Raw genomic sequence first — 21,721 nt, forward strand, 5'->3', positions numbered from 1 at the left:
CTCAGGGTTTGGGGGGAGAAGACAATAAGATCATTGTATGCAAAACCCATGACAATGTCTGGCACTGGATAATTTTTTAAATTTAAAAGTTTATGTTCCGTTGGGATAATTAGTACCTAGGAGGCTGGGTGTTTGAAGGGAAGAAAGTATTATCTGTATGTGGCAATACTAATACTATGACCACGAATCACAGAGGGGCAGCCTGCTTGGATTTGAATTCCTTCCCTGTGGAATGGTGACCATGTTACTTAATTTCTCATACCTCAGTTTCCCCATATGTATAGTGGATCTGATAACATTTCTTGCTTCATAAGGTTGTTATAAGACTTACACAAAGCATCCAAGGCTGGGGGACCTGCAGCCTTAGGACGCATATGTCCCTCTGGATCCTTGAATGTGGCCTTTTGACTGAATCTAAATTTTACAGAGCAAATCCTTTTAATAAAGGGATTTGTTCTGTGAAGCTTGGATTTGGTTGAGGGGCCACAGTTGGGGATCTGGAGGGCCACATGTGGCCCTGAGGCTGCAGGTTCCCTGGTAAATAGTAATCACTATATAAGCCAAGTTAAATGTCTTTCTATCGTGACTTGTTTCACAATAACCCAAATGGAATTGCCTAGGGTACCGCACTACTCGCTCTGTGAAGGCAGCTTAGATACCCAGAGTTAGGTGCCTCCTGCCTTGTATACTTCCTTTACCCACAGTGGTGCTTTATGTACACTTTCATTTCCTAATCCAGTTCCTGATCGTGTCTTATTTATCTTCATGTCCTCAAAACCTAGCACTCCGGATGTCCATATTAAATATTTAATGTCTTTAGAAATAGGCTACAGCACTTACTGGGAACGAACAATGCATTTTATTAATGTTAGCTTAGGTTGTTTTGGGTTTCTTCTCCCCTGCCCCCAACACATACAAAGTATGTACCTTTTAGGAAGATTTTGGAAGGAAAGACACATTGTACCTCCAATATGGAAAGGTATTAATAAATACATATTCCAACTTATTTTTAATAAAATTCATATAAAATTGTTAGGATGCTGGCAATTAAAATCGTATCACTTACTGGAATTAGTTTCCTCTGCCTATTTAAAGAGACATTTCCATTATTCCAATTTGAGCTGCTAAGAAAAACCTTAAACAGAAGATATTTACCCAGTTATTTCTATGCTGGTGAGCGTGAAAACAAATTGCGTGCACATATAGCTCACAATATAATTTTGGTTAGATAGGGCAGGATTTCACAGGAAAACAATAACAGCTTAAACATCAGACCTAGAGCCTGCAACAGGTGACCCTGGGGAAGTCACTTCGCGTCTCCAGGTCTGATTTCCTTATTTGCATAGCCATAGGGCTGACAAACCGGTCTAAAATTCATCCAGCTACGGTAGCACAGCAAAGACTCCTGAATTAATTCTGCCCTATCCAGCTATGGGCAAATACCAGGGAAGGAGTGAGGCGATGCCTTTTATTAAGTAGCTGAAGTTTGTTTTGGATGAAGTTTCTAGATGCTTCCAAGACGCTGCTGCCTACCTAAATTTTCCTGAACGACTCCAAGCCCCCATTAAATGCGGGATGGGCGTCGCCAGGCACAGGCGTTTGCAAGCTGGGCACCGCGGCAGATCACTGCCTGCGCAAATCAAAGGGGGCTCCCCGCCGAGTTTGTTTACACCATTACATTTCCTCAAACGTAAAGCCAGGAGAATTTTTCCAGGTGTTCAAATTCCTAGAGGATGGGGGGAAAGGGCCGAGCTCTATATTAGAGCAATACCACGCTAGAGTGAAACACAAAGAACCTTTATGGGGTTGCCTCCTCTGGAGAGCTCTGGTTAGGGGCAGCCTTGGCAGGGCCCACAGACGGACTGTCACTCTCCGGTGACAGCGGCTGCGGCGGAGCAGGGCGGTCCCCGGGGCTCCCGGGCGGGCAGCAGCCATGCTGGCCCTGGGCAAGCCTGGATGCGCCCCGCGCCCCCGAGAAAGGTGGCCGGACACGTCTCGCCCGCAGGGCCCTCGAGTATCCTCATCAAGCCTTGTCCCCCAGGGCGGGGTCAGAGGGCGCGGAACCGGCCAGCTCCCTCCGGGGGCGCCATTCAAAGGCGACGCTAAGGAGACCCCAGGGAGAGCCACGGGCTGGTTGAAGCGGAGCGTGGGCTCTCCCGGGCCAGGTGAAGAGAGCTGGCAAGGTCACCCACTCAGTCACCAGGTGGTGCATTTAATTTAAAAGGAGTGTTAACCTTGTTTATACAAAATAACACCAATATGCAGAGAAGCAGTCAATCCATTGTCGTTAAACAGCGGGGAGCCGCTGGCGCTGGCAGGCTGCCCGCCGGCGACGTGCACCGGGCTGGCACCGGGCTGGGAGCGGCGCGCGGGGCCGGGCTGCCAGCCCGCCGGCCTCGGGAGAGCGGGCCCGGGCCTGCCCTCTCTGCCCTCCAGATGACTCTTCGCATTCTTGTCAAATATATTTAGAACAAGAGGTGTCCACTTAAAGAGAAACATTTGTTAATCACTTAAATGCAGGCGCTTGGCAGCGCTCCAGTTTCACCTTTATAAATATGTAGGATCGGTTTCCAGCCAAGCAGGGAACTCCTGAGCAAGTTCCCTTTCTCTCCGCGTCCCCTCGAATTGACCTAAGGTGAACGTCCCTCGCACCTTATTAATTTTCTGTCCCAGCGGGTTTTCCTGAGTCAATGCCAGCCTTCTATCTGAAAGCTGATGGAGATAAATAAATGATGCACAGTGGAGAGAAAGAGAGAGGGAGAGAAAATGAGAGTGGTGTTTCTTTAAGTAAGGGCCAGATTAAAGTTAAATTCCTGTTGACTGAGGCGCTGGTGTCGACATCCTCCTTGTTTACCAGCAGCTGTCCCCGTTAATGACACTCCGATAACTTGCGGAGACTGCCCTGCGGTAGGGGTGAAGCCGATAAAGAGGCCTCTGTTTAAATAGTCCAGGCCTCAACCCCACTCTTTGTAGCTTCCCTTCCTTTAAGAACGGACCAAACTGTTCAGAAGAGGCAAATCCTGGGTGCAGAGAGTTTTGCTCCCCAGCTTCGGAGTTCACAGTATGAAACCCCTGACTGTTCCAGGCAGCTGCAGCAGAGCTGATGACAATTCCAGGAGTGGAGACTGGGGTTGGGGGGCAGGGGGTGGGAAAGGCAGCTGGTCTGCAAGGTGAGAAGGTCAGCAGGGGGGTCCTGGGGAACTCTTCCTTACTTCCCTGCACCCCCCAAGTCTTACAGAGCTAATGTCAGGAACAAGGTTACAGAATTAGAGTTCTTTGAGGGCCCATGCATCTTTAGCAGTAACCACATGAAAATCTCTTTAATACTTGGAACAATCTCCCTCCTAAGATTTTAAGGTTGTAGGGGACCTTGCCCGGCAGCAAGGCTAATACTCTGAATGTACAGCTGAGAGAGCAGTTCCCAGCAGGTTAAGGGACTGCCTAAAGTCACTTAGCAAGTTAAGCGGCAGGATGGGGGCTGGATCCTAACTCCTTGATCACCATTCTTTTTAGACAGATAGACAGATCTGAAATCAAATGTTTCCTCCCATCCTGATGGAGCAGGCAGGCAGCAGCGCTTAGTCTCTTCCATGCTGAGAAGAAGCCAAAGCCCGCACTTGGCTCAAGGCCCAGCCTGGTAGATCCTTGGGCTTCCCTCAAGACCTACCTCCGCCCTGATTATTTTATGAATACAATCCATTTAAAGATCAACAAACCTGGAATCCCATAATCTTATTCATGCTCTAACCAGTCAAGCAGACATACCTCCACTAAAGCCAATGCAGAGGACTGATTTATTTCTCCTTTTGGAAAGTGAGAGAGGGGAAAAACAAATGATGTTGCATTTTCTCACCTCAGTTTTGTCACCCAAAGCATGTCCCTTATCCATCTCAAGGGGGAAAAGAAAAATTAAAAGCCAGGTATTAATAAAATACAAAAACTTAAGTATTTTGAGCTGCTCATAAGAAAGATGTTTACATTTTGATCCATGCAATTTCCTCTGAAAAGTTCTTTACAGTATTTTTAAAGATAAACTACTATGTTGTACTTTCCAGTGACCTACAATAACACAAGGTCATTCATATTTCCAAACAGTAGTGACTCCACAACTTTCTCTTTATATTGTATAGCAAGGTATTGTAAAATTTTTCTTTCCAAAAAATTTAAATTTAGTTTATGATCTCTTTATGGCAATTACTTAACAACTGTTATGGGTTGAAATGTGTTCTCTCAAAATTCATATGTTGAAATCCTAAGTCCCCAGTACGTAAGAATGGAAACTTATTTGGAGATAGGGACTTTACAGAGGTAGTCAAATTAAAATGAATCCCTAATCCAATATGACTGGTGCCCTTATGAAAAGGGGAAATTTAGACACAGAGATATGGGTATGAAGATGATGTGAAGAGATGTAGGGTGAAAACCTCCATCTGCAAACCAAGGAGACAGGCCTGGAACAGATCCCTCCCTCACAGCCATTAGACACCTTAATTCTGGACTTCTAACCTCGAGAACTGTGAGCCAATAAATTTCTGTCATTTAAGCCACCCAGTCTGTGCTACTTTGTTATAAGACCACTAGTAAATTAATACACCAACCAATTTTAACTATCTCAGTAACTTCTCCCAGAATCAATACTTTAAAAACTTATGAAACCAAGTTAAATGGCTTAAAATTATTTTTAAAGTGTTTCATGTTATGAGAGGACAAAAGGAACTAATATATATTAGACATCTACTATGTCCTGGGCAGAAATTGGGGAACTTTTTATATTTTTGTTCATTTTACATGCATAAGCCACTCTTTCAACAATAAGAAATTTATCTAATTCAGAAGCACATTTTGTGCACTAAGAACATTTACAGTAAACATGAGTAATGTAAATGAGTACCAATTAAGGGGATTGTACCTTGCTTAGTATATTTCATCAAATTACATATCATAGGAGGTAGAATGTTCTCTACATAGAATTCTTCTCCATCATTTCACCCACATTTTTGATGTATAATATAATTGATGGTTAAAAAGTTTATAGTAGGTTTTGTCAAGAACCCAATTGTGAACAGAGATTATAAATAAGCACAGTCAATCAAGAAGGTTTATCAAGTAGGTATTCTATATACAAAGTACTAGAAGGAGAAGGGAGAGAGATAGAAGCCACACTACCTGCCTTTGGCTAGCTAAGAGTCTAATTGGTGAGAAAGGCTATAAGTAAATAAATCCCAGGAATAGTATGCCAGTAATAGTCCCAGTTTATACCTACTGTCTCATTTTAATTGTTAAGAGAAATTTCTTTCACTCCCCAAAATGTCCACAGTTGATCGAAAAAATCTGGGGTCACCCTAGCTCAAGATTTCTACACCTGGGCACTATCAACACTTTAAACGGGATGAGTCTTTAGGGGCTGTCCTATGCATTCCCTGGCCTCTATTCATAAGATGCCCCTAGCAATGCCCCCACCCAGTTGTGACAATGAAAAATGTCTCCACACATTGCCAAATGACCCCTAGGGAGCAAAACCATCCCCAGTTGAGAACCACTACCCAGGAATGATAATTAAACCATGGAAAACCATCTTGAGGAGGCTAGACTTCAGCATCTGTAGATAAGAAACCTGAACCCATTGAAGAGGGAAGAGAATGTTCTGTATATAAAAGTATGAAAACGGAAAAGAGCAAGTCAAAAGTCAAATATCAGAAGGACAAGAGAAGGCAGTAACTGGAATCAGGACTGAGGAGTTAAAGTTAACCAACCCGTTCACCAAACTCTAGCCATATCTATGAACTCCTCAAGAACACTTAAAGGTAGTAAGTTACCAAAATCTCTGATTTCTGCGGATCCACATCCTTGGCGTAGTGTATCATTGCTTAGCTTTTTTAATATAAGTAGAGAGGCGGAAGGTGATGCCTCTCTCAATTGTTTTCTAAGAAGAGTAGTCAAGAGCTACAATATTATAATAATAGCAGCTGCTATTTATTTGTGCCCCATATATCCCAGACCTTTTATAGACATTATCTGGTTTAATACTCTAAGATCTTTACAAGGCCAGTATTACCTGCCCTGGGCCTCCATTTCCTAACCTGTAACATGAGTGAGGTAGGCGGTGTCAAGCATCTACTAAGTCCAGCTACCTCAAGCCCATGTGTGTTCTCCTCGTCCCTCTGCACTGGCTGGCAGAATAACAAGCAGAGGAAATTCTGGTAAAAAGAGAACACGACCAGCTTAGGAACATGGTCATTCTTTATACAGAGACTGAAAATTGGGAGGAGGGTAAGACTTGCTCTTTATTTCAAATTAACCTTTAGTTATTGTGTGTGTCCTTATATATCAAAATGAAGTAATCTCTGGCTTCTTTTATTTAGCTATTAGGGAATCATTGTGGATTAGGAGTCTCTAGAAAGGTTGATGTTTAATAGAAGTGTAACAATATGATTCTGAATACTGGCTGTGATGAAATCCCTCCAAATGAATACTTAAACTTTTAATTTCATTTAAGACTTTCCCAGGTTGTGATATTCAATATCCAGAGGCAGGCTCTCCTCCCATCTTGTTTCATTCTTAGTTCTTCTTTTACTCAGTAAATTTAGCTCACACATGTGGCTGGAAGGAAGTTATCTGGTTACAAGGAGATCTCCACGAAGACATGAGCAGTATCAGTTATTAGCATCACTTGTTGCTTTTCTTTGTCCCACTAAGCCAAATGGGGAAAGACAAAGTACTCACAGATCCAGCCTAGTGGAAAAAAAAAAATTCCACTAAAAGTAGTCATGTGTGATTTGTACCAAAGAGAACTATTTATACCTCCACAGAGAGAGGTAGGATTTAAGCTGGGCCAAAAAGTATTCTTTTGCCTATTCACGTTACAGCAGCCTGGTGCTTTACATCTGCTATTTCATTGTATCAACCCCAAAATTCAGAGGTAGAAGACACATTATATATAACCTCTATTACTTTGTTGAAAAAAGAGAGAATCAAAAGAAACTAAACAACTTGCCCAACGTCGCGTTGCTAGATAGTAACGTGGCCACGGTTCAAATCCAGGTCTACTTGATCCCAAAGCCCATATTCTTTCCGCTAACATAGCTAGTTCAAGAAACATTTAGCTATTTAACTTAAGGAAATGAGGAGATCAAATTTCCAGCTACCTCAGAGAAGACAAGGTGAGCCCTAGGTTAGAAGAGAGGTACTGAAGGCTTTCGAGCTCCCAGGATGCGGTTTGCATCAGCACCCTGCAGCTCACTAAATGACCCCCTCCTAGAGAAGCAGTAGTTGAACATTACCTTGTTGTCTGCAAGACTTAATGACCCTCCATTTTCGACCCTCAGGATGTAAACATTATGCTAGACTGTGGCTTTAAATGATCTTTTCCAGCATAGATGATATTGCAAAAAGTTCAAGGAGAGGCAGACAAGTTCACTGGGATCTTAGAACAGGATTTTTTTCCTTTGCTTGTGCTGTCATGCCACCTGTCAGACCCCTCAGCAAAGGGGACCTCCAGTGCTCCCAAGCTGATAGACCACTTGCACTGGAGCCTCGTGGAGGGGCCTGGGATAGCAAGCTCCCAGGAAGCAAGGAGGCTGGAGGGTTTCACAGGCTGCCCTCATGTCCCTCATCGCTCTTGCTCATCTAGTACTGGCAGAAGGTTTGCAGTGGGAAGGAGGATCTGCTGGGTCCATTCATACAAGATAACATGAGTGAGTGAAGAACCAAGATCAGGTGAAGGGAGCTTCCCCATGTGTGCAGGTACCCGTGTATTGCTTTGACAAATACGTAACCAGCATCACCTGAGTGCCAGACGCTCTTCTAGGAGCTGGGGCTACAGTAGTAAACAAAACAAAGTGCTTACCTCATGCAGCATATCATCTTGCAGGGCAAAGAGAAGAACGAAGAGCAAATATAGGAGGTCAGGAGATGATAAGAATTGGGGAGATTCATCGTTCTGTAGTGTTTTCACGCAAGGTCTTTCCAAGCAGGTGATGTGAGAGCAGAAAACAAAATAAAGCACAGAAATGAGCCACAAGGATCTCTGGGGAAAAGAATGTTCCAGAGAGAGAGAACCACAAATGGAAATCCCTTAAGGAAGCCAATGTCATGGAAGGGTGGAGAGGAGAATGGAGAATGTAGCAGACCCAGTGAACTACGGGAAGATCTACTTCATTAACTTTAACTCCTGTGTAGTATTTCTTGTAGGAATATGCTATAGTCATTAATTACTCTATTGACATACATTTAGGTTGTTTCCAGTTATTCATCATCATAAACTATGAAGCACATAGCACAGTCTTCTCTAAAATTGCTGGTTTTAGTAGATAAACATCTTCAGCTTTGGTACATATTGTCAAATTATTCTTCAAGGTGATTGTTCTAATTTACAGCCCCTCTGGTAGTACATGAAAGCTCCTTTTTCCTCACATTTTCTTCAGTATTTGCCATTATCAGATTATTTATTCTTCCCCCACCCCCCAATCTGACGGGTTGGAAACAATCTGTCTTCATTTTAATCTGTATTTCCTGATTACAAAGCAAGGGGCAAGGGTGCATTTTTTTCCAAACGTCTATTGTTGATTCAGTTTTCTTCTTTTACGATTGGACTTTCATAACTTTTGCTCATTTTTCTATTGGACTATTTGTCCTTAATTACCATGTAGGACTTCTTTTTATATTCTTGATAGGCACTCTCATGGTATAAATATTAAAACATGTTATCTCAGAATGTGGGATTTTAAAAATATTTTAGCATATCTGTCAACAAAGAGAAGTTTTACTAGAATATTTTTAATTTGGCTTAATCAACTTTACAAGTCTATTTATGATTTTCACTTTATATATGCTAAAAAATTATTTCCTATATGATGTCATCAACATATTCTCTTCCATTTTCGGCTAAGAATTTTAAAGTTTTGCTTCCCAATTTTGGTAGCTGAAGTTTATTTTTATGTATGTATAAGTTATCTATATCTATTTTTTATATGGAAATCCCATATTCCCCCACTGGTTTCTAAGACCATCTCTTATCCATTCCCCTATCTATGTGGGTCTGTCTCTGGGATCATTACTTTATGCCAGTGTAGGACCAGCACACTGTTTTGACTATGACAGCTATGGGATCATTCAGCCTCCCACTGGGCATGTGCTTTTTCTGGATTCTTCCTCTTCAAAATCACCAGAGCTATTTTCGGCTCTAGACTCTTCCAGATGAATTAACTGGACTAGCCATATGAACTGACTAGCTCTGAGAAGAAAAAAAAAAAAAAACTCTGTTGAGGTTTTAATTAAAATTTTAGATTAATTTTGGGATAATTGATCTCTTTAGAAAAATAAATCTTCCCATATATAAAATATACATCCATTTATGTAAGTCTTCTCTATGTCCTTTCAGCACTATCATGCAATATTTTCCATACAAGGCATCCATTTCTTAGATTTATTCTTAGATACCTAGTGAGTATTGGGCCTGGAATCCTTTAAATATTATATTTTCTCATTGGTCATTGATGATATTTAGGGACACAATTACTTACTTTTTTTTTTATATTTACATATTGACCTGATATCTATCGAATTTCCAAAATTCTTTGAAATTTTCTACATAACATTTATAGTCTGAATCATGAAAATTTTTTCATTCCAATAATTAGGGTTCATATTTCTTTTTCTTGTGTATTGTACTGTCTAGGGCCTAGACACAACAATAAGGAACTTGTCTTGTTCTTCACTTTATAGGGAATGTTCCTGACATGTCAGAATCAAATATGATTTTTCTGTCTTAACTGTTTGTAGATAATTTATCAAATTAAGTAAGTTCCTTTTTGTTTCCAAGAAGCCCAGAGAATTCTGATACATTACTGGAAATCCAATTGCCATTCCTGGGCTGGTATCAAGCATGTAATGAATGTGGTCCATTTTCCATCAATAGAATGATAAATGTTGATAATATAAATGGCTAAATGTTCATAGAGTTTACAGAGGATATACTTGCTAATTGCTCTTCTGTGGGCTAATATTTGAGATATAGTCATACAAGCATGCAGTATTTTCTATAAAAAACAATGTCTTTGGGTTTAAAATAGTCTCTTTTGAACCGTATCACAAGATTTTAGCTTCAGTTCCTAGAGTAATGGAATTCTTTCTGTTGCCTCACAGAAGTAAAATTATGCTGAGAGCTCAAAATGTAGAAAATTATATATTAGAAAATTCTTTAAAAAATTATGAAACTAGCAGAACTATACTAAGTTCAGTTTCCAAAATCTCTTATTCTATAGCATTTCAGAAATAATTTGGGGGTTAAAATAGCTTGTGAGAGTGATACCCGCATTTCTAGATTAATTTACTTCAAATGAGTATATTTCTCAATAACTTTGTTGATAGGTCCAAAAATATTTACAAGGCCTTATTTTGTTGGATTTCACTTTAATAAGACCCTCTTCTCTAAGGGTGAAAAATGGTACTTTTTAAATTAAATATAATTGAAAAATGATATAATAATTAAAGGCCTTTTCAGAAATGCAATATAAACTACCTGAAGGAGAGGCAGAAAAAAGAGAGGGGAGAGAGAGAGATTTATTGGAAATACATCCAGAGAATTCAAAGATTCAAAGAGAGAAAATAATGCAACTTCAGGAGCCTCAAGGATTAGAGCCAGACCCATGATGCTTCTCTCTCTCTCTCTCTCTCTCTTTCTCTTTCTTTCTCTCATCTCTATCTCTCTCTTTCTTCTTCCATCCTACTACCTCTCATCTCTGCTTCTTTCTCTCTCTGAGCCTTTCTCTAGTAGTGGAAAAAACAGATGCTCTGTAAAATGCTCAGGATGTCCCCAAACCCATCATCAGGTTTAAAATTCGTTAGGGAGACTCACAGAACTCAGAAAATGCATTATACTCATGGTTATGGTTTAGCACAGTGCAAGGATACACATTAAAATTAGCAAATGGAAGCGGCACATAAAGCAGGACCCAGGACTTACCAGGTGTGGGGCTTCCTGTTTTCTCAGTGGAATAATGTGGACAGCACATATTTCTGCTAGTAGCAATGTGTAGCAACACACACAAGAATATTGCCAACCAGGGAAGCTCACTCAGGATTGTCCATAGTTTTTATTAGGAGGTGGCCATGTAAACACCCAAGTGACTATCCTTAGTCTCTAGCTCCTCTAGAGCTTGGGTGGTACCTCATGGCTCGAGGCCACCACCAAAAATTACATTGTTAGCATAGACTATCTGCCATGGCTGAAGCCCTCCAAGTAAACAGATACTCCTAACATGCAGGACATTCCAGAGCTTACAAGTTACCACACTGGAGCTGGGGACAAAGGGCCAAACTTTTCTTTGGGCAAAGTTAATCCTTTATCACACACCCTGAGTACTGGGGTCAGATCCTCATTAACCTAGAACGGAAGAACCGTATTCCTGGCTAGTTGCAGTAAAATGAAATCCAGGGAAGAATTCTGATTGGCCAAACTTGGGTCACATGTCCATCTCTGCACCAACCACTGTGACTCAAGAGTGAGGTAATATGATTGGCCCCACCTGTACCATGTGCTCAGCTTGGAGGTCAGAGAACTGGACTAGTTACCAGAAGAATTTCATGTTTATCACAGCACAATTTGCAATTGTAAAGATATGGAATCAACCTAAGTGTCCATCAATTGATGAGTGGATAAAGAAAACACACATACACACACAAACACACACCATGGAATACTACTCAGCCATAAAAAGGAATGAAATAATATCTGTTGCAGCAACCTGGATAGAACTGGAGAACACTATCCTAAGTGCAGTATCTCAGGAATGAAAAAGCAAACACCTCAAGTTTTCATTAATAAGTGGGAGCTAAACGATGGGTACACACAGTCATATACTGGTGTAAAGGACATTGGAAACTAAGAAGGGGGAGGGTGGGAGATAGGTGAGGGATAAAAACTTACCTATCAGGTACAAAGTATACTACTCTGGTAACAGGCACACTAAAAACCCTGGTTTTAGCATTATATAATTCATCCATGTAACAGAAATACTTGTACTCCCTTAATATTTTGAAATTTTAAAAAATTTCATATTTGTCAATGAAAATAACAACAATAACTACAACAACCACCTTAGACATTAAAAAGAAGAAAAGCAATGAATTATTGTTTTGCTCTTCTTACTTTGGATTGAGTTCTGATTTCTAGATCACAGTATCTATAGATCTAAGGGAAATAGGTCTTCTCTAAAGTTAACTAATTATGTCTGCATGATATCAGAAACATCCAGTCAGTAATGTAGTCAGTGGGGAAAATATAAGTAAAACTAGCCAAGAAAGTAAGATCTTAATTTTTGAATAAGTTTTGCTACTTTGACTATATCCCAGACTTAGTTTTGAAAATTTTTGTTTTCTGTATGATGATTCCTACTTGAGATGTCATTACATGTGATGAGAACCAAAATTCCAGTTTTATTATTATAATTCAAAAAATATCATGAGTTTTAAGACAACAGGAAATTATTAGAATTGAGATCTTTAAAAAAGTTTGTTATCACAAACATCCTTTCATAACAATCATTTAAATTATTACACCATGGTTTTCTTCTGCATTTACTAATGCTTTTATGGGGAATAAAGCTTAATATGAAAAAAGCCAAATGCTTGAAAGTTGCATCAAACTTAAAAGAAATATATCCTCAAAAGCAACCTCTTAAACCCATTTCCAATAAACAAGACAACTCGAGATATTCCTTAAAGTGATTATTCAATTAAACTCTGGCATTAGAGGTTACTGGGATTTAAAAAAAATTTAGAAAAAATGTTCTAGATTTAATAGAGTATCATGAGACATAGGTCCGTGGCACTTGTGATTTTAGCTGAGTTCATTGGGAAACTGGATGCAAGGAAATATTAGCAAACCAAACTACCTGCCAGGGTAATGTACTTGGCACATTGCAGACTAAAAAACAATAATAATTATAATTATATCATCTAGCCTCACAACAATCCAATTGTCATATGCTTATCTAAGAAATGTAAGTGATACTGTCAAAGACTAGGATGCATGTGGCCCTGGTGCTATAGGTAGCCTGTGACTATGGAGAGATTTGAATTTGTCTCACTCCAGAGCTATGGATCTAATCACTCACCAGCACATCAGGTAACCTGAGGAAGACGAGGTCATCTTTTGAAATCATTATTGGTCTCATTCTTCCCCTCAATACTGGCTTTGCACGACTCACTCTAGTCAACGCTCCTCATTAGTATGACTGAATTTTCCTATCATCACCAGACTTCCGTGACTTTTCATGATTTCATAATGTTATGCCTCTGAGCAGGTGAAAACTGATGCCATGAGGAAGGTGGGGAAGAGGAAGGAAAGAAAAGCATTGCACCTGGGTAAAGGATAGTATGATCTCATCCAATCATCCTTTAAGGCTCACTTCAAATCTTACTTTCTCCCCAAGCCTTGATTATCCCAAAGCACATACTCTTGATCACTTTGTCAAAGACCTACCAGGTTTTGGTTAGCAGACAGCTGGGATCCCTCCATCCATGGCTCCTAAGTGCCTACACATGCTAAGCGTCATCTACCCCGAGACTGGAGAGTCCCCTGGCAGTGCAACCATAACACCAGAAACAAACATAATCTATGGCCCCTCTTTAATTAGACCTTGTCAGTAGTAAAGACATTTTTGATAACATTTTTTAAAAATCATCTAGTTATTTGTACATTTTCAATAAGTTGTATGTTTATTTTTCTTGGTTGCTTAAATTCAATTGTTCCTATTTATCTTGAAGCAAGACTAAATATTTCAAAATTAAGAATGACATAGTTGATATGGCCCAAATTCTTTTGCCTTGCCAAGTTTTAATTTTTTTCTTTTACAAGGAAACAGTTTGCAAATTTATTTTGGAAAGGCCAGTTGCCTCAGAAAGTCATTCTCCAGCAAAGTGGACTTATAAAGCCTATATTATTTTTAGGCTATCTAATCCTTTTTCCAATTCTCTGATGACCATATGTATAAAAACAGAAAAGTAAATAGGCCCAAGAAATGTCAAAAATAAAAATTTAAGATTTCAAGCCTTTATAGATTGTCTATCTTCTCCCTGGTGTTTTGAAAAAGTTTTAATTTAAGAAAGAAAAATAATTCTATCACCAGGGATACTTCAGATTCATGCAGGAACTTTTTCATAGAGTGCTCAAATAACTTTTCATTTAGTTTCAAGATAAGTAAGGAAAATAGTTGATGGTAATAATAAGAGCAAATGTTTCTCAAATCCTCAAACCCTATATATATCAGACATTTTAGACATATCATTTAATCCTCACAGAAAAGCTATTTTAATCAACCACTCACAAAAGAAGGAACCGAGATTTAGAGAGATGGAATAAAGGATCACATTTACACAGAGGTGGTAGGGGTTTGAATCCAGAAGTTGCCTCTCACCTTAAACAGTGTGCTATGCCGGTCATGCCAAAGGACGTATGATAGGGGCTGCGGAGTGTGGCTGGAAGCAAAGTCTCGGTCTCCCTTTCTACCTGACCTCCCACCATCATAGGCTAAGGGTCGCCAGACCATAGCCCACCTTGCTCACATCCTTCCAGGACAGAATTAGAACTGTTATGCTAGTTGTGTAAATCTCTCTTTCTGAATACTCGATACACCTACAATAGCAGTAAGACTATACTCATTATTTCATTTCCAGTAGTTCAAATTAGAACTTCTTTTCCTAGACATGAATTGAACAGGAAATGTTGTATCTTAAGGCCAAAACTGATTCACTCCTAACAAGGATAATACCATTCATTCATATCCGAGTTAACCTTATCTTAATTTGGTCTATGCAGAATCACAGAGTTTGCAATTTTAAAAAAGGGCTCTGAGATTCATTCTGTTGATGCTAGTAGAAGTGATCCAACTATCAATAGTTAAGAATTTATTTGTCTTTTACAAGCTGTTTTTTTTTTCCCCACTAGATTTAAATTGGGTTCTATTTATCAGGATCTATGTAACCAACATTATTGTTAAAGTACATACAAATTTACCATCTGCAATCAATTTTTCTCCATATACATACCCACTCAATGTTGTTTATTTCTTCCCCAGACCAAAAAAAAAAAGATACATTACATTAGTCATGTTGTATACATGTCACAAACTTTTCCAAGTTTGCACATTTCTCTGGCTTCTGGCATGAAACATGCTTAGGTGAAATCTTTCCCCTCAGTGCAATCTTGTAAACAAGTGGGGGAATTATCAGTCTCACCACTAAACACCAGCTTTGTAGTTTAGGCTTGCAGACACCATCTGCTCCCTAAATACAAGTTTGTTGAAATGATGGAAGCCACCAGTGAATATCAAAACCTATTGTTTCCAAAATATCTCTGGAATGTAACATGCTTTTGGTTTAATAATAATCAAGTAGACTCTTGGACTCAATACCATGTTTGAAGAAATACTTAAGTAGTGATAACAGGTATCATAGACCCACAACACAGCCTCACACCCTGATTTGTTTGTCTTTGATGTACCCATTTTAAAAGCCATTTAATCATTAAGAGCTCAACTAGGCAGAAATGTGAATTGCTGGTCATGAATGTTTCTCACCGTGTCTCCACGTTGGCAGAGCCTATTGAGCTACTCAGTTCAAGATGAAATGAATTTATTTTTTCCAAGCAGATCTTATTTCTGGTGCTGGATTTCCTTCTACATGTCTCTGGGATCTGCTTTAAGATTTTCCAGGGCCCTTCTGGTCTGTATACATGGGATGGGGAAGAGGGGGAAAGAACTACAAACTTTACAGCAGAGGAAGTGCTGGGAGGACAGGGAACTCTAGAAGGCCACAAGATTGATGTCTGTCCACCTGCTCCCAGGGCTCAGATCCAGGAGAGACAAAACCATGAGTCCAGAAGCAGCCTTGGACTGCAACTGCTTCTGCACTTCACTGCACAGGTGAGGACATGAAGGCTCTGAGAACAGGCTCCCAGCTGCGGCTCCACCCGAGCCCAGACCCCCAAGTGTCTTGTCCAGCACAGCATCATTCCCAGCAGCAGCCAGCAAAGCAGGATCCTCATAACCCCCAAGAAGTCACAAAAGGAGCAATGGAAGCTCTACAATTAATTCCCACATTTCAAAAAGCCCAAGAAACCCCACATTTACAATCAATTAAGCCACACAATGTACTTAAGAAATGCAGTAGGGTATTCTTCAGTGAATGGTATTCAAGGGGAGTCAGAGGTGGATAATTAAAGGGGCTCTTGATTTAAAAAATAAAAAGTTGGGAATACTTGCATTATGGCATGCATCGTACTGTGGGTAGCTGTAGAGCACGTGTGCTTCCACACGCATATTTGACATAGCCCCATGGGCAGATGCATGCGTGCCTGTGCCAACTTCACAGTGTCCACAGCCCTTCAACCTGCAGGTCTGTGTGGCCACAGCCACCCCCTTCAGAAGAATTGCATGTGTGTGTTTGACTGAGGCCACTGGCTCTCAGATTTCCATAAAAGGACCTCAACAGAAATAAGAGATAAGGGAGGGGGAAAAAAGGAGAGAGAGAGAGAGAGAGAGAGAGAGAGAGAGAGAGAGAGAAACTCAAAGACTAAGAATTATTCAGACACTCACTTGCTTCTCTGTAGTTTTTTTGACACCTGAGCCCCTATTCAGCCTAACCTGATAAAACACGGAGATTTATTTGCAACGTAAGGAGATTGGTATGGGGCTGGAGGAAATGGTTTCCCTACATTGCAAATGGAAAAGAAAAAGAAAGGAGTTGTTCTTTTGCAGAAAAGGAGCTATGGAAACAGGGAAGTCCCAGGAATTCCTGGTCAGCCCTGTCTGTATAATCAGTTTGCCAGTTCCCAGAAGGGAGGTGAATTGGGAAACGGGGCACATGATCTGGATGTTTGTTGTTTCTTTATCTACAGTATCAACAAATGTGATCTCTTGTGATCAGCTTGTGCTCTGACTCAGGGACTGCTTGGCACGAAAGGGATCTTAGTGCTGACTCCCGGTGCCACCAGCTCTCCGGCGAGGCCCACGTTCCCTTGGCATGGCGCTCCCGAGCAGATGGGCACGAAATCATCCTGCCAGGAAAACAGTATGGGCATCATGTTAGTAGTTTAGGGGGCGGTTCACCATCCCAGAATTCCAGCTGAGAAGTTTGGATCATATAGCTACATGTGTGGAAAAAGAAATGTGGCCATTATAGCTCTTCCTGACTTTTTATTTTTCTAGGATTTATTTATGAATTGGAAAAAAAAACCCACAATTTATTGCAGGAAATGGAAATAGAAATAATTGATGTTTAGTGCTTGACTGTCAGAATTTAATTTTTCCAGGTATCTTTTCTTAGTGCCACAGAAGTCCTTTCCCAAGGAAATATCGTTGAGAGTCTCAGTACATAGCAAAAATAAACAGCCAGGGAGGCTCGTGGAGGGCTGGAGGGTGGAGGGAGGATGTCTCCTCACCCTCCCTCTCACAGCATTCTGAGGCTCAGAAGAATGCATTGCAAAAGCTGCTGAAAGACACTGATTCCTGTCAAAATGAAAATATTTCTTTCAACGATACCCATTTACATTCTTATTAAGCATTTATACCCACTAGGAATAACGATATACATAAGGAAGCTTGTGGATATTACATAAATAATTAGTTCTTGAGCTGGGACCTGCGCTCCAGTGGGGAGGAGAAGGAAAAGGGAATCACCATTCAGTTTTAATGGCATCAACCAAGCCCCTAATGTTGCAGTAAACCTGGGGATACACAGCTGAAGCCCTGAAGAATGTAAGTTTCTGGCAGTGGACCTCATAGGACAAGGAAACAAATAGTCAAATGCCTTGTCATATAACAGCTCCCCAAACTCAGGGCTCTTCTCTCCAACCCTGAATAGACTGTAGACTCCAGAGGTTGCCTACCTAACCCAGAGGTTGCAACCTTTTGTTTGACTCTCACAGTGTATAATATAAATATGATATAATACCATATAATTAATATAGCATAGTATGACATAATATAATATAACATCATAATACATGAACAGATACTCCTCAACTTACAATAGGGTTACATCCTGATAAACCCATTGTAAGTTGAAAATACCCTGAGTGGAAAACACATTGACTATACCTCACCTAGCAAATATCATAACTTAACTTGCAAGTTAAATGTAGATGAATACTCAGATATGAATATTATTTCTATACATATAAATATAACTATTCCTATAAATATATTCAGTATTTGTTAAATATAGAGGTGTCCAGCATTAAAAACACAAAACCAGACAGATGTGATTCCTTTGTGGACTCTCAAAGATTGTTTGTTCCTAAAAAAAAAAGAAGATTCGGTAATGGGGCTGTCTGATTGAAGACCAAATGTAAAGTGGATTTTCTTTGTATTCTCCAAATAGTGGTGAATTTCTGAAAGAAATCCTACTGGAGGGTCTGAGGGGCTGGGGAGGAGTTGAGAGCTGAGTAGAGGTGACACAATGACAAGGAAGTGGGAAAGAGTTACAAGTTCTTTTTAGGAAAGGGGGAAGGAAACTCAAGTTGAGTTCTCCTTGAATTTCCTTCTCCGGATCCGATGCCCTCCTCCCGAGGATCTCTGTTCCAGCCATCCCACCCCAACCACCATCACCTTCCCACCGCCCAGGGGATTGATCAGGTGCAACTTCTTCCCTTCCCATCCAAAACACATTAGGTCTGAGCATGGGCTATCACCGACTTTCGAGTTACCCATGCCACTATCTTTAGCTGAGTGCAGTTTCAAAACATGGTGAAACCCGGGAGAAGAGAAACTGCAGGACCAAGAAATCAGTCAGCCAGTCTGAGTTGCCTTTACTGAGACATCAGGTAACAAGATGCATTATTCCTGAAAAGAAAAGGAAATTGTGGTACTAAATTGCACTGTAAACTTTTTAAGTTTCTATCTTTCTTTCCCAGTAGATGATGAGTCTTAATTTTTTTTATAGTCCCGCAAACCCAGTGCTTTTCCATAATATGTGCTCAATTGAATGTTTCTGTGATTGTGCAAACACAATTTGGAAGACTTCAGGTTCCTTCTTTTAAAAAGTGGACAGGCATGCCATACATGTTCCTTGTCAGCTCCCTTTGTTGTATCCTCTTCCCCTGTTTCACTTCTAATTGTTGGGATACCCTGACCCTCTTCTCATCTCTGATTATATATTCACGCTGGATGATCTCATTCAGTTCCTTGGCTTTAAGAACCATCCATCTGTTCCTGACTCCCAAAGTCTGTCTCTGGGCTTTGCCTCTCCACTGAGCTCTAGACTCATATACCCAATTGCCTACTGGACATCTTTACTTAGATCTCAGACGTGGCCAGATCAGATCTCACGATATTGTCTGTATCAGTGGTCTTGAGAGGAGGCAAAGGACCCAACCGCATGAGCAGAAAGAGAACATTAGAACTGCTATTGACATCGGTTTTATCTTATTCTTTTTAATTATTATTTCTGTCTATGTTTTATGCACATAACATTTTTTCACAGTAACACACTATAACACATATAAATGCATAGATGTAAAGCAAGACTACATGCAGCTGCAGCTTTTTTTTTTCTTACTAATAAATGTGTTTGATCAAAGTTTTAGATATGACTGGTTATAATGACACGTGTAACTCCATATTCCTTCCACCTTGTATTTCCATCATCTTTTAAAACTGTGTCAATAGACGAAGTTTCTACAACCAGGTTATGCAGTTATTAAGGGTAGGTAGGGTCCATGTCTCCTACGTCGACCGTCGGCATTTTCCCCATAGAGACCAGCAGAGCATCTCACGGTGTGGCCGTGAGTTTCATCTGCCTGAGAGTGGAGAGCAAGACATCTGGCTGACATGGTCCAAGCTGTGAAAGGGGGAAATAGGGCTGGAGAGTTTGTTCCCTTTCACCTTCCTTCAAGAAAATTGAAGTTAGGAAATGCTTCTTTGTTTCAAAAATCTCATGAGGAAATCATGTAATCTTGGTCTTTCAAAATGAAGGAAACCAAGAATAAATCCCAAAAAACTAAAGTGTTTACCAGGCATAAAATCATCATCATCATCATTTTCACCATCATTATATGTATAGATATGTGTGTGAGGACATGTATATATGAATGTTTTATATAATATATATACATATATCCTTTTCTCTACATACATCCTATATGTTGTATATATACACACATACACATGTATGTGTGTTTTACTGTGTGTGTGTGTATGTATATATATACTATATTGCACACCACACAAAATAAAAATTAAAGACTCACAGTTTGGCTATCTTTTAGAACCACAGCAATAGAAAATTTTCTAAGTCAGCACAAAAGGCATGTGTGATGTCACTATAGCTTTGATAATATAAAAGACTCTTTCTATAAAAGCCCTTTGATCTACCTTCATCTGTGCTCCAGGTATTTCTAATTTAATTGCCATAATGTAAATATAAATTAATGAGTAGTTTTTTTCAATTGTCATTTATTGGATTGTAGAAATGGTGAAGCATTTCTTTTGCACATCCATAATTATTTAATGATATCTACATAAAGGCTTTTAATTATATGGCAATAGTGATAATAATTATAAAGGCCCATACTTAGCTGATAAAATATATATTGTTCCAGAAAAAATATTATGTCTATTAAAAATGAATTATTTCTGCCAGCGAATGGCTTATACGACATTTTTTAACAATTAAAACATATTGTAGTTTTTAGTTTTTACATTTACTGGGGAAAAAAGTGATGGTTTGTGAAATTGGAAAGATTTTTTTCTGTTTTTTTTTTTCTGATCTCCCTAAGACTTTTACTTATTTTTTTATTCTCTTGGTGTCAAGTATGCACCTATCACATCTAAGAGACTATTATAAAAGAAAATTGGACTTGATTTTCCATGTTGAAATTTAGTTTAAAATTGATATTGTGGATATCTTATTCAAGTGTAAATCTTCTTGTGTGTTTGCCAGTGTGTATTTACCAGGAATCAAACTGCAGCTATCTATGAAGGAAACCTGTCACATTTTGTCATGTATTAACTATGATGTCAACAACCAGGTTTCTATAATTTTTGTATACATTCACCAATATTTATAAAATCAAGAAGAAACAAAAATCTAGTATTTATGCTTGTGATGACTTTTAAAATGGTGTTTCCATCTGACATATAACTTGCACTAAAATTCCAATAAATAATTCAACAGAAGAAAATCATTGTCTTTTGAAAATGACTAGAAATTGAGAATTTAGTATCCTTAGGTAAAGCTGGCAACTAACTTAACTGCATTTGAGACATTGCAATGTCAGTAACATAGTTTTACTGCACTTTCTTTTTTCTGAAAACTTAAAAATGAACCTTTCGTTTTTAAAAAAACCATTTACCTTTTTTGGCTTAGTATAAGGAAATAATACTGCAATAACTCCCTGAAATTAGAATATTTCTATATTGCATTTCAAGGTTTGGGTTGGAGAAGTGGGGGATGGAGGAATTAAGGCTGGTCAATGAGATTAGTGTTTCAAAAATAAAAAAAGAGAGAGAGAGAGAGAGAGAGAGACTCCAATTAGAAGTATCCTGGGGTTATTAGCGATAACAGTGCTCATATCCAATTAAGATGAAAACCATTTTACCAGCTTAATGTGCCACCTCTGGCAGTGTGGGTTTATTAGTTTTATCAGACTTGAGAACTGAAACTTGAAATGATACGTATGCTGGGTACCAAAGAGACACCGTTAAGACTTAGAGATAATTGG

General features: G+C 39.5%; 1 long non-coding RNA gene across 3 annotated transcripts in view; it reads right to left on the reverse strand.

The window, feature by feature from the left end:
* Window positions 1-16,543: 16,543 nt before the first annotated feature.
* LOC123644955 overlaps window positions 16,544-21,721 on the reverse strand; it is a 31,744-nt gene continuing 26,566 nt past the window's right edge. Inside the window, exons 8-9 of one of the 3 annotated variants that reach the window (XR_006737319.1) lie at window positions 18,707-18,842; window positions 16,544-17,056 (exon numbers count right to left, since the gene is read on the reverse strand). This is a non-coding gene — a long non-coding RNA (uncharacterized LOC123644955). Of the gene's footprint in view, window positions 17,057-18,177; window positions 18,843-19,548; window positions 19,840-21,721 lie in introns of those variants that run through there. The other 2 variants (XR_006737317.1, XR_006737321.1) reach the window with 2 other exon arrangements.

Source organism: Lemur catta, chromosome 9 (genome assembly GCF_020740605.2).
Source record: "Lemur catta isolate mLemCat1 chromosome 9, mLemCat1.pri, whole genome shotgun sequence".
Classification (NCBI taxonomy): Eukaryota; Metazoa; Chordata; class Mammalia; order Primates; family Lemuridae; genus Lemur; species Lemur catta.